The following is a 17,024-nucleotide window of genomic DNA, read 5'->3' on the forward strand; positions in this document are numbered from 1 at the left end:
TAACACAAAGGTTATTTGGGACATCGCCCACATATTTAATTCACCAGAAAGTGTACATTTAATTATGTATAAGTAACATAATTTTAGGTATATCTTTTTTCTTAAAATATAATGCAGTATGTAAGCCATCTATGAAACATTAAAAGCACAGCAAATAAAACCAAAGAAATATTCTTCCAATAGAAAAATTATAATTTGTAAATATGACAAATTGTAAATTATAATGACTAACACCTTCTGAGTACTTACTATGTTCCAGGGATTATTCTAAAGAGCTGACAAATATTAACTTATATAAGCTCTCACAATAACCCAAAATGGGTGGGAGGTTATTATTATTATTACCATTATACAGATGAGAAAACTGAAGATGCAAAGCAATTTTGTCAAGGTCACAGAGCTAGTATGTGGGTAAAGCTGGAATGTAAATCCCAGAACGTTTGTCGTTAATCATTCTTCAGAATATCACCCAGTAAGTTTTATGCTTTGCAGTTTTCCAGATGACTTGAACTTCTATACTAAATTTCAATTATTTATTACTTAGTATTTCTTAAATAATTTTAATAAACTGAATATCAGAAAAAAAAATTCTTCTATAGACAAGAGTGATACAAATGGTCAGAAATAAAATCACCAGAAAACTCACTTGAAAAACATTAAAATGTATCATTTATAGTAACTAAACAAATTCACAAAGAATTTTAACTTTTTTTCTATTTTGTTTTTTTAAATCTAACAAGGAGCAAAAATCACATTATTCTAATTGTCCACAGAATTTTTATTTGGGAATAGGTATGCCTATCACAATGAACTTGAATTAATTGAGTTAAAGCAAGAACTGGAGGCAAGTACTATTTTAAATATATAGTTTGAAATATAGTTTGAAGTACTACTTTGATAGACAGTTTGAAATTATATATCAGAGCTATAGGAAGTACTATTTATATATCTGTTTACAGTTCCAAACTGGATAGTTATTATATCAACTGTGAGCTAAAAACTAACAAACTAATTTTTTCACCTAAAAAATTGTCAAAGATCAGAAAACATTTAAACTGGCACTTAGCAAATCAACAAACCCAACCACATTTATGAATTTATTAAATATAGCCATATAGCCATGGACTTTAGATTTGTGAATGTTTTTTATATTAGAAACAGTATATAAATGAATGAATTTTTACTTTGACAATAGCGTAGTAGGCAATATGTTATTAATTATATATATAAAAGAATCCAAGGAGATATATATATATATATATTGAACCAAAAAACCTCTACATCTTTTGGACTAAACAGCAGTGACATATCAAAGGTCTATCAAACACTCTATGACAGTTCTTTGCCTTTACTGAAAGAGATAAAGGTTTCAAATTCTGTTGGACAAAACTACAAAGATCAAAGTGTTTTCATAGTGACTCCCGATATATTGGTAAGATATAATTTTTAAGTTATAAAAATTCAAGCTTTATATCTATATTTATCTATCCATCTAAATATATATATAAATTATCTTGTATCACATATGTTTATACACACACACACTGTGCATATCTCATATATACACACCCATAAATTTCTTTTTACAGCCAGTGACCTAACACAGACCAAAAAGAATAGGTCTGAAAGCACAGGTACAGTTTGGCAAGCACAGTGGTCTTCCATATTGTTTGCATGTCTCTGTTTATAATTTCTCCCAAATTACATATTTTATACTTTTAAATGTTCACCCAAATTGGGCTTGAGATAAGGTATTTAAATGTTACTGAGAAACATTATTCGGTAGGTTTTATAATAATGTATGGATGCAAAATAACATTTATAAATTTCACTTACCATATTATCAAGTCCTCTCACCAAATTAAACTACTATAACCAAGACCATAATGCTATAAACTGATTTAAAAGAAAACCCACAGTTAAATTCTATTGTAGTACAACTATATCTCTATATCTGTTTCCTAATAATGTCATACTGATGTTTAATTTAGTACCCTATTCAACATAGTAAAATGGAAACTTTACATTCACCTAGGCCTTGTATTGTATTGCTTGGGCAACAGTTTTCCAATTCTGTGTTCCCAAAGTGTTTTGACCAGATCACATACTGGTACAGTTAATTAATGTTTCAGCCTATTCATAATCAAAACAAGTGAAATTGTGAACTCACATAAGGCTCCTCTTTACTTATGGGACAACTTTTCTCAAGTTGGCAACACTGCCCAAATGGTATAATCACAGAGTACTATAAATTTCTCTTCTGACATAATTTCCCTACCAGATTATAGGTGTCCTAAAGTTAAGGATCATGTTTTGTTTAATTTTATGTCCTCAACATCTTGTACAACATCCGTTAAGAAAGAAAGACTGAAGGAATGGTTCTCTCAGCATGTCTCACCAGGAGATACTTGTAGGATTAGAAAACTGCTTAACAATGTGGGGTGATTTCAATAATTGCTACCTATTATTAAGCATTTACTGTGTATCTAGTATTATGCTAAGTGCTCTACAAACAATACCTCATTCAATTCTCTCAATTCTATGTGTTAAGAATTCTGTTCTCATTGCACAAATAAGGAACCCAAGGATCACAAAAGTTAAGTTACTTGATGAAGGTCACTCAGCAAATTATTGGCAGAACTAGAATTTTTTTTTTTTTTTATTTGAGGGTATTATGAGGGTACAAACATTATGGTTACACTTTATGTCTTTGCCTCACCCAAGCGAGGGTTAAAGGCATGCCCTTCCCCCCTACAGTGCTCCCTGTGTCCTTTAGTTGTGGATTTACCCCCCTCCGCACCCCACCCCCAGCAAATCCCCCTAATCCCTGGAGAGTATTTCTGCCATGTGATCACCCTAGTGTTGATCAATTAGTACCAATTTGATGGCGAGTACAAGTGGAGCCCACTCTTCCGATCTTGTGGTGCCTCACTTTGGATAATGGGCTTAAGTTTAATCCAGGAAAGTATAAGAGGTTCTAGATCACTGTCCTTTCTTATGATTGAGTAATATTCCATTGTACACATATACCAAATTTTAATAATCCACTCATGGATTGATGGGCACTTGGGTTGTTTCCACATCCTTGCAATAGTGAATTGTGCTGCCATAAACATTCGGGTGCAGGTGTTTTTATCATAGAATGTTTTGTGCTCTTTTGGGTAGATGCCTAATAGTGTTACTGTTGGATCAAATGCTATTTCTATTTTTAGCTGAGGTATCTCCAAATTCTTTTCCACAGAGGTTGCACTAATTTGCAGTCCCACCAGCAGTGTAAGAGTAGAACTAGAATTTTTAAGGATCTCTTTAACTTTATGTTAAAGTACCTTAAAAACAGTCACCATCATAATAATGACTTGTAAGGGTGTTTAATTCAACTCAATTTCAAATCCATTTTGAGAATTCCCAAACTTCTTGTGGGAAAACTCAGCTGTTAGAATTTATACTCATATATAATGTCTTCTAATTATTAAGCAATGTCTATGCATATCATAGATATGATTTTATTGAATATGTATGTGATATTCCATATATGAAATATTAGGAAATGTTGGTTCGAGATTTAGTGACATCGAAAGATGTTCATAATACACTGCTAAGTGAAAAAATCAAATTTAAAAGGTTTTCTATTGCTCATTTAATTATGGATGTATACTTATGTATAGAAAAATTATCTGAAAGATTATATATCCAAATATAACTACGATCTCTTGATAATGGGTTCTAAAAGAGTTGTCTACTTTTATCTCATTTTTCAATATTTTTCTACCATAAACATGCAAAAAGAGAATATGAAGTAAATTATAAAAGGATCTATATCATTTTAGAATTGTTTGTCTAAAAAAATAACTTAAAAGTTTTAAGTTAGAGCACGTTTAATCCAATTGTCTACTTTAATAAAAGTCTGAAAGACTGTGTGTTGAAAAGCAGATGAGAAAGGGATGGGGAGGACAACCAGAAAATGAAAGCTTACATCTCATTAGCAATTCTACTGGCTCAAATCACTATAAGCGAAGTCATAACTGTCCTAAATCAATAATATTTCCACTAACACCGGCCACTCTGCCAAAATGGAATGCATGAGGCTCTTGCTGGGGTGGGGAACCTGTGGCCTGAAGGCCACATGTGGGCCTCCAGCTCCCCAAGTGCAGGCCCTTGACCGAATCCAAATTTTACAGAACAAATCCTTTTAATAAAGGGAAAGGGATTTGTTCTGTGAAATTTGGATTTGGTCAAAAGGACCCACTCAAGGATCCAAAAGGTCACATGTGGCCCCAAGGCTTCAGGTTCCCCATCCCTAGTAGGCATTCCTGAATAAAATATCTCTGGAAGTAAAGAAAAATGAATAAAATTTGGCACCTGTCTTCAAGAAATTACAGTTTGATGGGGCTCCCTAGTGTTATCTGCTCACAGCATCACTTCCTCAAGGATATAACATACCCAAAGCTCCCAGATATTCCTTACTCATCCTCAAAATGTCGGCTCCACCCTATGCCAGAACTGACACATAGCCTTGGTATTAAATAAAACTAATTTTTTTTAAAGAAGACTACAATATCAAAGTTTCTATACTTAAATAAAAACTACCATGGACAGGACAATAAAATAAAACATTTAATTTTTTCACCTTATATTTTTTCTTAAAAAAACAGTACAATACATCTTAAATTACTTCACTGCCTGTTCACAGTGTTCCAGTGTCAGATCTATTTTATTACTGTTTGCTTCAATACCTATTTCCCTTCCTTCTTCCAGCAACATTCTCAAAAATCATGCTTACAAACAATAAATACTAAAAACAGTGGCACTGAAGCATGACATACTCATTCGCTTCTAAGACTGGTTACCACCAAAGCACAAAAGTCCAGCTCTGCACCCTCAAGAGTAACATTATTTCTGTTTAAAAACTCCCAGAGAAGACAGAAGCAGCCATGTAATTATGTATCTGCAGCTCTGCCTCCTGCTTACAGCCAGTATGCAGTACTAGGAAAAGCATTAGTCATGCAGCCTCACAAATTAACTCTAAAATCAAAGCTTGAGCTTTCGTTGTATGTTTGCTTGTTTTGCTTTCTTTGTTTTTATTTCTAATCCTTGGAAAACACTAGGTTTCAAATCCCCTTCCTTTGACTTGCTGCTAGAATCAACATCTAAACAATAATTGTACCCCATCAAGAACTGGGCAACTCAACAACTGCTGAGAAAAGTATATTTGACATTTTTCTACATAAGACTCCATTCTTAGTTCCTGTACTGGTTCAGTGAACATGGCTATAATTGAGAAAAGTCCAAACGCAACAAAATTTTCATCCTATAGAAAATATATATGCATATATTTAAAATATTTTATACAACCCATTTAAAGTAGAACTAGATTTGTTTCCAAATTCACATTTAAAATAGTATTTGCCAGCATTTTCTTATTAACATTCTAAATTTAAAAGATGAGAATGCTTCCAAGTATGATAATAAGTACATTAAGACACTGTTCACTAATTATTTCCTATAATTCTGCAGTATCTAGATGTCTATCAAAATTATGATCTCTAAGCAAAGTCAGCCACTCTCTGAGATCTTTCTAGTCAATAAGAAGAACCACAGATGTTTCAAGACAAAAAAAAAAAATCTTTTCTCCAGAAAAAAAAAAAACAGTAAAAGCTCCGATTACAAAATAATATTCCAAAATGTCTATCTCTAGCTTCCACAGTGCCTTCACACAATCCCTAAATCCCTCTGTAGTCATAATATCTTAGGTTAGCAAACATTGATTTAAAGATTTCATCTTTATACATGAAAATGTGGTATCTTCCATTGAAAAAAATTTCATTCATAAGAAAAAATTAATTTTCTCAAAATAAAAAATGCAAATCTAAAATTTGAAAAAAGAAGTGAAAATACAATCATACCCAAACACTCTAAAACCTAATACTAACACTAGTTTTAGACACTGGAGTCACGTAAATTCTCTAAAGCCAACAACTACCTTTAAACTTACATATCATTCAAAAAAAGTGTGTTTTTTTAAATGTCGTCCATCTGCATCTGACTCAACTGTGGGGCTTAACAAAATCAAAATTTCTAGATGCTTGACAAAATGTTTGCTACTGGACCCAATTTCTGAAGATAAGGCTTACAAATACAAATATGCATATAAACAAAAACTTTTTCATATCACTATTATGTACACCAAACTGTTTTAAATGTCTATTGGAGAGTGCATTGCTTCTTAATAAAAGTTACTTGAACTGATAATCAAGATTACTTGTTTGTATTTTTAAAGCAGTAAGATGAACCACATCAAAAACTCAATTTTACCCGATGTTCCAATTTTGGTAAAATTCAAATATGTTTATTTTTCATAGGATTCTATTCCTCTTTTCAGGATTATAGTCTCTAACAATACATTCCCCCACTTCAGGATATTTTTATACTAAAAGTAACCTCAGGGCTCTCCTGAGATACATCAGTATTGAGACTATATATGAGAAATGCCCCTTCTCTAAACCAGGCCTTTGTTTTCTTTTTAACAACAATGCGATGTTCATTTCAGGACAGAAAGAGACAGAAACCACTCAAAGGTTTATACATAGACAAGTTCTACAATCATTCATCGTTTAACAATGAGGATATGTTCTGAGAAATGAGTCGTTAGGTGACTGCATCTTTGTGTAGACTTCATAGAATGTACTCCGTAAACCTAGATGGTCTAGCCTACTACATACCTAGGCTATATGGTATAGCCTATTGCTCCTAGACTAGAAACCTGTACAGCATGTTACTGTGCTAAATACTGTAAGCAACTGTAACACAATGGTAAGTATTTGTGTATCTAAATCTAAACATATATAAACATAGAAAAGGTACAGTAAAAATATGGTATAGAAGTTTAAAAAACATATGGCACAGCTATACAAGGTACTTACTATAAATGGAGCTTACAGGACTGGAAGTTGTTCTGGCTGAGTCACTAAGTGAGTAGTGAGTGAATGCAAAGGCGGAGGACATTACTGTACACTACTGTAGACTCTATAACTACTGTATACTTAAGCTACACTAACTTTTTTTTTTTTTTTTTAGAGACAGGGTCTCACTCTGTTGCCCAGGCCGGAGTGCAGTGGCATGATCATAGCTCACAGTAACCTCAAACTCCTGGGCTCAAGTGATCTTCCCACCTCAATCTCCAAAGTAGCTGGGACAACAGGAACACACCACCACACATGGCTGATTTTATTTTTTTGTAGAGACAGTCTCTATGTTGCCCAGGTTTGTCTCAAACTTCTGGCCTCAAGTGATTTCCCTGCCTCAACCTCCCAAAGTGCTAGGATTACAGGCATTAGTCACTGTATCCGGACAGCCTATGCTAAAATTACTTAATATATATATATATTTCTTTCAACAGTAAGCTAACTTTAGCTTACTGTACATTTTGTACTTTATAAACTTTTTAATTTTTACTTTTTTATTATTTTGTAGTAACACTTAGCTTACAACACAAACACACAAATACAGCTATACAAAAATATTCTTTCTCTTTCTTTATATCCTTACTCTATAAGGTTTTTCTACTTTTTTTTTTTTTTTTTTTTTACTTTTTAAACTTTTTGATAAAAACTAAGACACAAACACAAATATTAGTCTCAGCCTACGCAGGGTCAGGTCAGGATCATCAATATCACTGTCTTCCACCCCTGCACTTGTCCGACCTGAAGGTCTTCAGGGGCAATAATATGCATAGAGCTGTCATCTCTACTGATAACAATGCCTTCTTCTGGAATACCTCCTGAAGGATCTGCCTGAGGCTGTTTTACAGTTAACTTTTTTATATATAAGTAGAAGGCGTACACTCTGAAATAACGATAAAAAGTATAGTATAGTAAATATTAATACATAATCCAGTAACAGTCATTTATTATCAAGTATTATGGACTGTACATAATTGTATATGCCATATTTTTATACAACTGGAAGCACAATAGGTTTGTTTACACCAGCATCACCACAAATACTTGAACAATACTTTGCACTATGGTGTTAAGGCAGCTACAATGCCGTTTAGGTGATAGGAACTTTTCAGCTCCATTATAATCTTAAGGGAACGCAGTCCTATATGTGGTCTGCCATTGACTGAAATGTCATTATGTAATACATGACTGTACACAGAAGACACTAAGGAATACTGCGGCATTACATGGGCTGTGTTTCAAGGTTGTACCAACAGAGGGATTATTCCAAATGTCCCAGAGGTCATTCCCTAGAGCTGATGATGCTTACTTGGCTTTTGGCACCAAACAAAATGTTGTTGCCAAACTAGACTATGTGGCTATGCCTTGGTGACTTATTCAAAGTCAGCAGTGAGAGGTGAAGAGGGATGGAGGGTCTTGGTTCCTTTTGTTCTATTCCATAAGGCAGAAATGATGGCCGTGGTAACATCTGATAACCAAATTTCCAAACCAAGGCAGTTCAATGTTCAGAACACTTACTATTCTTTAATAAAAATATGAAAATGCAAACTGCTTAACTCCTGGGCAAAATTTCCTTCAAAAAGGAATTGAGCAAATGCACACATTCTCTTCCCTTAATGTAATATTTGTAACATCTTCCTAAAAGAGATCCACAGATCTTACGATTATTTGAGAATAAAAGAGTGATAAATTACTAATTTACCATGAGAAAGGGAAAAAATAATTAATTAAATGATGTCAGAGGATCTTTAAGGCAATAGATGGGAATTTGACCAAGGCATTCCCAGAACAAAAATCTACATTTTAAGAAGTGTTATCAATTCAGACTTGTTGAAGATCTACATTTAAATGTTTACAAATAAGCATTTTTTAAATCAGCTGTCATTTGGTATTCATTCCATAAGATAAAGCCAAATGTCTCCAGTGCAATTCTTCAAATTATGATGAGAAACTTTAACAAATTTCAAGCTAAAGTATAAAAGAGAATATGAGCATCATTATAAAATGATATTCCCAGCAAAAATAGGAAAAAAGTAGGCAGTATATTTTTAAGCTTCTTTTGGAAGATAAATTCATGCTGAATAAATTGAAGTGACATTTGGTTTCTCATAATTCCAGCCTGTCCTGATGGCCTCCAAAGTAATAGATTCTTAAATGTAGCCTTTTTTCACTACAGCTAACATCCAGCCAGAATCGTCAAGGCAAAAGATTATTTTTAAAGATGCTCATATAATGATTATTTAGAATCGTATTATCAAATTATACAGAATTATCAATTAACCCTTCCAATTATCATAGTGTTACCAATAAACATTAGTTTCCTGGCAGTACCCATTTCATTTGTATATAAATGAGCTGTTAAATCATAAATGCTATAAAACATTGCAAGTGAACCAAAAGATATAATAATACTGAGGGGAAATAAGGATGATGTCAAATTTCCTGAATTTAAAATATCTCCTTGAGCAAGAATCTGCCTCATATACATATTACAAAATCAAAAAGTCTGTCATCCTAAAGATAATTAAATGTATTCAATGTAATTTAAACTCTGTAAAAAAAAGAAATACAAAAATTTAGCAATTTCTGAAGTAGGAACTCCATAGGTGGGCATAAGGAGAAACTATAATAATGTAAGAGAAATTGACTTATTCAAATTATAGTCATATGCTTTCTAATTGCCCTGTCCATAGATCTATTCTAATAGAAATAGATAATAGAAATAATACAAAAATCACATCACTCAATTTTTCCTCTAAGAGCAGAGAGAGGCAGGTATTAACAGAAAAGAAACTGGACACAGTAAATGTGGCTAGCAGTGAATAACCAGTCTAGTCTGTAGCTGAGACCTTTAGTTTAGCCATATATTGCAATGGAATATGCAGTAGAAAAACATTCCAATCATTACCTGGTTGAACGAAAGAAAAGAAAGAAGGGAGGGAGGCAGGCAAGGAGGGAGGTAAGACAAGAAGGAAAGGAAAAAGAAATAAATGTTCCTGACAAAGAAAAAAGTACAATGAAAAAAACCATTACTGTGAAATTAATTCTAAATTCTAATCCCAAATCCAATCATTACTGATACACTTTCATATAAAAGATAAATAATAACAAAAAAGCTAATTAAATGTTTATCATTAGAATTCTTCAAAGTGTTCAAAGTTTATCATATTTCTTCCGTTTGCCCCTCCAAATTCACCATCTAACTTTCTCTGCTCTCTGCCTCAAGAAGCTAGTATGTGCTATGTGCATCAAGGGTACCCACGCTTTTCTCTGCAAACAACTACTCTCCCTTTGAAGAGTAGCTCCGAGCTTACTACTACATGCTAGTAGAGATTAACAACCTGCCCATTAAACATCAAGTGAATTTTAACTGCCTGTATGGAAATGAATATTACCTGATCCATAAAACCTTAAAAAATGGATGTGTAAAAGGAAATCCCATTATAAAATGGAAATGGTATATATGAGACCAAACCAAAACAAGTCCAGAAGGCAACAGTAAACTACCCAAACAAGAGACTGAGCTCCCAAGTCACTTGTTCCCACTACTTTGCTGCCTCTCCCTTAACCCACAAGTTTGGTGTCATGGGGAGTCCTGATGGCTGGAAAACGGAGAAGGAAAAATGCATGAGCCTGCAGAACGGCCGCATCTGCACAGTATGCCTGTACAAGTTAGAAGTAAACTGCAAGTCCACTCGTCCCACTGAGCAGAACTAGGTTGTACATGTGGTTTTTTACTTTGGAGTAAGAAGTAACTAAGAAGTACAGTTCTACACTGACATATGAGCTAGTAAATACATGTTCTGGCCAGCAGAGCATAAACTTGTAAAAAACTTAATTTACAACTCAGTGACAGACATTGACCTCTATGAATAGGTACAAAATAGGATGATATTCCTATCCCACACAAATACCCATCATAGAACATGCAGGAAGGAATATGCTCTTACACAAGAGGTGAACCCTGATGACCTATTCAGTAGATGTCAGTCAGCCAGTTTCCCCAGCCAACACAGCCCTTGCTCACTCATGTACAAAGTTGCTAGGGTGGCATGGATGGATGCTATATATGGGTTCACAGTCTTCCCATCACCAAGGCTAATCTGGCTACCGTATATGCTAAGTATGCAGCCAGCAAAGAACAGGATGCCCGCACAAGCCCTCAGAATGTTACCATTCTATGAACTGATCAGTTAACTATCTAGTAGCAAGTTAATTGCACTGGACCCCTCACATCAAGGAAGGGCATCATTTTTGTCCTCACGAGGGCAAACACATATTCTGGGTGTAGATTTGTCTTTGTTGCCTATAGTGTTTCCAACAGCATCATCATTAATGGACTTATACTTGATCTATTGCTGTGTGACAGAGGGCATATTGTATAGATAATGAGCTTACATTCAGGCAATTGCATTGGTATTGCTATGTACTCCAACATCCCCAAACAGCCGGCTTTATAAAATGGTAGAAGGGCCTGCTGAAGGCTCAATTATAATGGCATCTGGTAGGCAACAACCTGAGGGATTGAAGTTTTGTCCTATAAGATGCAGTATATGCTCCAAACTAGCAGCCCATATACAGTGTTATTTCCCCATAGGCAGAATGTGGGTCTAGGAATCAAATGGAGGAGGTGGGAGTAGCCCCTCTTACTGTCGTAGCTGATAAGCTACTGGGAGAATTTTGCTACTGGGAGAATTTTATATCCCATCCCTAAGCTTGGTGAGTTTGGAGGTCTTCATGCTCAAAGGAGGAAATTCTTCCTCCCAGGAAGATGGTCATATTTTCAATTAATTGGAAACCAAGGCCACTCCGTGGCCACTTTGTGCTCCTCATGCCACTGAACTATAGAAAGAAGAAAAGGAAATTGAGCGGTAGCTTCACAGTGGAGGCTGGGAGGACTACTTTTAGAATCAAGGAATATACTGGGAAGTCACTTAGTCTCAGTAAAGGAAATCTTAAGAAACCTAATAAAAACAAAACCAAGGACTCATACCCTGCAGGAATGAACCTCATAAAGGTCCCTCATAAAGGTTAACTTCTTAAAGAACCCTGTACAGCCAAGGTAGAAGCAGCTACAATTACAAACTAAGGCTCATGATCATCTACAGAGATGGGACCTGTAGCAACTGTGTTTCATATTACTTTAATCAGTTATTTTGTCTTTTTCTCTGTGCTATTTTATATGAAGAATACTAGTAGTAGCCAATGTGTTACTTTTCAAGTGGGGTATAATCCATATGACATCATCAATGACAGGGTAGCTGATGGGACTTTGTGCATCACGTGAGTGGGGATCCCAAACATTTTACCCTGAAAAAGGGAGACTACTGTGCCAGACATCTTTCATTTGCCCCTCCAGGCACATTTTCCATCATTCTACACCCTGATCTCTGCCCTAGCAACACAACCTATGTGGACTATATCAACAGATCTCTAGCCTCGGTAGGTTTTGGCCATTGGAAACATCCAGGAAGAAATCAGAAAGAGGAAGTGCACTAGATCAGGATACTTATTCTCCAGGCCCCTCCCTTCAATTGAGTTGACTCTATGCCCTGACCTAAGATCCTTGCTATTTTCAAAACGGATGACTCTACGTGATTTTTTCCTTCCAGATCATATGAACTGCTTCTTCCCTTAGTCCTTCAGGCCTACAGGTAGTAGCAACTCAGAAGCTAAGCCATTGGCATTATCCACTGTGTTTCCCTTATTACCAGATCTTTATCAATGCTCACTTTATAAATAACTGCTCCTTGGATTATACTATTTTGATTAACATCTGTGTCCTGTTGAAGCTTTTTTTTTTATTTTATTTTGTGTTAATTTTAATGGCAAAAGGGGAACAGGGATAAAAACCTGATATTTCATCTCTATTGCATAACACAAACTAACCAAACTGGACATGGGGGATAAATTATAAAACAAATAATTTTACTTATTATTTCTATGACTTTTCTTTCGATTAGGTCTTTCTAATAGGACTGAGGTATAGCACACTGGCAAAAGTAAAAAGAGGCAAACAAGAATAATGCCAAAGTAACAGATACCCAAAACCAAATACCATGTCAGAAAACATTATATATAACCATTTATCAGATTAGAGCAGCAAGAGAAAGTTACTTCTAAATCATAATCATTTTAGTGGTATCTGCCAACTTCACCACGGTAACTCTGCAACATCATTCTTCATTTGTGTAATAAAATTCATGTCAAAAAGGAAAGGGGAGATGGGGGAAGTCAGTTAAGTCAGTTAGTTCATTTCAATAAATTATCTCTCCAGTTCTTATAAACATGCCCATCACCATTAGATAAGTCTAAAAACTTATCTTTTATTCCCAAATAAACACTAATTTTTATTTCTAATTATTCTATATGAACTACTATAATGGGAAAAACAAAAACAATAACTTTAGACAATATATAGCACCATGAAGACAACTGTCTACTTTATTTATTTCCGAAGCCCAGCACAAAACACAATGCCTGACATATACTAAGCATTAAAATAGTTGTTAAAGCAATAAATATGCATAACACTTTGAGAATTGCATTAAGCCAGGTCAATAAGTAAAATGAAACAGAAAGCCTACCTCCTATTAAGATGATTGTCACTCACATCTAGGACATTAGACTACAATGCAACATATTTTATATTAGGCACACATACACAGCCAGTCCATTTCCTTCTAAAATAACAAAAATCCCAGATTCAACTACATACAAAAAATATATATATTCCAAGTAAGTGTGGTAATTGCTCCTATCATCTATGAGATTTAAGCATTTAAATCTGTAAGCTATAAATATTGAAATCCAAGTTCTAGTACAGTTCTGTAACTAACTAAATAACAACCTGAGCCAGGTCACTTAAACTTTTTCCTATTGTTCATTCCAAAAATCTTGGATTCATCCTTGATTGCTCTCTTTCTCCTATATCCAATCCAGCAGGAGGTCCTTTTGATGCAACTTTCATAACATACCCAGAATCCAATCACTTTTTACAACCACTACTGCTAAGATGCTGATCCAAGCCACCATCATCTCTCATCGGGATTATGTAATAGCTATAACTAGCCTTCCTGTTTACATCCTTAGCTCCTGCAATCTATTTTAAATATAGTCCTCCGGAGTAATCATTTTAAATCATAAAATCTTGTCATTTCTCTCCTTAAAACTCTTCAGTTGGCTCCCCATGTCACTCACAGTAAAAGCCAGCCAAGGTCTCTACAGTAATTCACAAGTATCTGTACGATGTGTGCCTTACTGCCTTATCTTTCATATGTCCTTTCTTACTGCTCTGTCCCTGGCTTATTCTGTCCCAGACAAACTATCCTACTTGCTGTTTCCTGAATATTCCAGGCAAACCCTTGCAGCAGGGCTTGTGCACTGGCCAATTCCTAGGTCTGGAACACTTCCACCACATACCTGCATGACTAATTCTCCTTCAAGTCTAACCTGGAACATGCCTATTTAAAACTACCCCTCCACCTCCAATTCCTATTTTTCTTACACTCCTCTATGTTTTCTTTTTGTCATAGCATTTACCATCCGATATTTGTTAGGTTTATTGTGTATCACCTGTCTCCTGCTGCTAGAAAGTAAGCTCCTTGAATGTATAAACTTTAGTCTGTTTTTTTTTCTTTCTTTCTTTTCTTTTACTCTTACATTCCAAGTGTCTGTAGCAATGCCTGGCACATAGTAGATACTCAATAAATTGCTAAGATGAATTCTGTTTCTTTACCTGAACAAAAGGTGAGAGTTGGACAAATGTGCCTCTCTTATCTCTAAAGGTACTTACTTTCTGTAATCATATATTATTTTACTAAATATAAACAAGATTTTACTTGTTCAAGAGAAGTAGGTATAATCAATCAGAAGACAGAAACTCTGCTTGATATTTCTAAAGTTTTTCAGAATAACTTTTATTTTTAGTTTTATACACAAATCATTACACTATATAGTAATATTTTTAAATTCCATGTTTATTTTTACATGAGTATATGTATGTAAAATATACTAAATTTCATAAATTTATTTTCCAGTTGACAAAATTCAATGAAAAACAATCACAATTCAAAGGTAAAGCTCAATTCAAAAAGCCATAGAGAAATTTGTATTTCAGAGGTTTGATACCATGTAAGTTGTTCAAAGCAAGTGCCCTCTTTTCAAATTAATGTAGAGTTCTTAGTTTTTCTTTATTTAAATAAAGTCATTTGGAGATAAAAATCCCATAGACTCAGAAGTGTTGAACCAATATTTGAACACTGTATTAAACTAAGTTTTGTAGGATTACCAGCTTTAAAACACACTTTATCAATCACCATCTAACACATGTTGAGTCCTACGAAGCCATCTAGGCAACCTGCTACTTCCTGCTCATCAAGTTGAAAAGCATGATGGCTTCGGTGTACTGGTCCAGGATGGTATTCTCTAGATAACCAGATGACTAGGGTCCCTATGAACCATATTATGACAGAGATCAAGAACACTGTCATCACCCTGCACTAAAACTGTGAAGGTGTTCCACTCTCCCTGCTAGTTGAAGACAATCTGCCCATAATCTAATAATGGGTGTAGAAAAAAAAAGAGGTGCCAAATCAATTGCTGCACACAGGTTCAAAAGACTACAGTCGTCTCCCCTTGCTGTGGTCTCAGTTACCCACAGTCAATCACAGTACAAAAATATTAAATGAAAAATTCCAGAAATAAACAATTCACAAATTTTAAATTGAGCACCATTCTGAGTAGGGTGATGAAATCTCATGCTGTCCCAGCTTTGTCCCACCTATGACATGAACCATCCCTTTGTCCAGTGTATCTATGCTGTCTAAGCTATCTGCCTATCAGTCCTTTAGCAGCCATCTCAGTTATCAGTTTTAATAAACATAGTATATCCAGGGTTTAGTATATCCACAGTTTCAGGCATCCACTGAGGAGCCTTGGAATGTATCCCCCTCAGATAAGGGGTGACTAACGTATACTACATTTTGGAAAGTAAAGCAATTAGAGTCACTCTCCAACTAGGTTTACTATAGTCCATAGTTGTTTTCCAAGATCCATCCATCCAATCATCTGATCAAAAAGTGATGTTACAGGAATCTCCACTACTGCATCTTTTTTTAATTTCAGAAATTACGGGGGTACAAATCCTGTGGTCACATATATTGCCTTTGCACCACCCGAGTCAAAACTACAACCCTGCCCATACCCCAGACAATGTGCACTGTACCCATTAGATGTGAATTTACCCATCCCTGCCCCCCTCCCACCTGCCCAACACCCAATGAATGTTTGAAGGTGGCCCTAATCTCTGAAATGTTCCCAAGGATGTAGTACTGCTTAGGGTTTATCTTTTGTTAGGGAAGGGCAGTTTCAGAAGCTTCTGCTTGGTTTTCCTAAATAGTCCTCACTCCAAAGGAGGCAGTGTGAAAATTCTGCTAGTTCCCATGCCTGCTGCAACCATGCATTCAGGAAGTGGGAAAGTAATCACAGGATTAGTCTGCCAGGCAATTTGACCCACAGTGATGCAGATTCATCCAAAAGTCAATTTACCACGTGACTTCCATAAGCCTCAACTCTGACTGATATGTCACAATGGCATTTAGGTTCCCCCAGGGATTAATCGAGAACCCATTTTTAATAATTATAAAAAGTCCGGGCTTCCTCCCAGTAAGCAGCATGTCCCATCAGGACAGGCTTGGAAGATTTAAGGTACATATTTGCGGTAGTATTTCTTGTCCTTTCTCAAGAGAAATCAGTTTCCCCTTTAATCAAGGGACTCCAAGGTGTTCCTATATCAGTAACACAAGTCAAGTCCCTGCTCAACATACCCCAGTTATAGAGATCAAGTAAAAATTTAGCAAATTGGCAATTTATTGTATTCCTAAGGTCATTACGATCAATTAGTCCACCACTACTGAAGAATGCATTTCAAAACACTCACTGCCACTCCACACTTGAAGCCTATTATGAAAATTACAGCTACCTTATCCAGGAAGTCTAAGCACTGTCAAAAAAGCCCTTTGTCACTCCAGAATCCCATCGTGCCCACTGAACTCAATGCATCTA

At 35.2% G+C, this 17,024-nt stretch overlaps 1 protein-coding gene across 1 annotated transcript in view; it reads right to left on the reverse strand.

Annotated features, from left to right (window-relative positions):
- The window catches only part of GBE1 (glucan (1,4-alpha-), branching enzyme 1), a 278,056-nt gene that overhangs the window by 239,476 nt on the left and 21,556 nt on the right, over positions 1 to 17,024 (reverse strand). The gene's annotated exons all lie outside the window — the stretch shown is intronic.

Source organism: Propithecus coquereli, unplaced genomic scaffold, assembly GCF_000956105.1.
Source record: "Propithecus coquereli isolate 6110/MARCELLA unplaced genomic scaffold, Pcoq_1.0 Scaffold219, whole genome shotgun sequence".
Taxonomy (NCBI): Eukaryota; Metazoa; Chordata; class Mammalia; order Primates; family Indriidae; genus Propithecus; species Propithecus coquereli.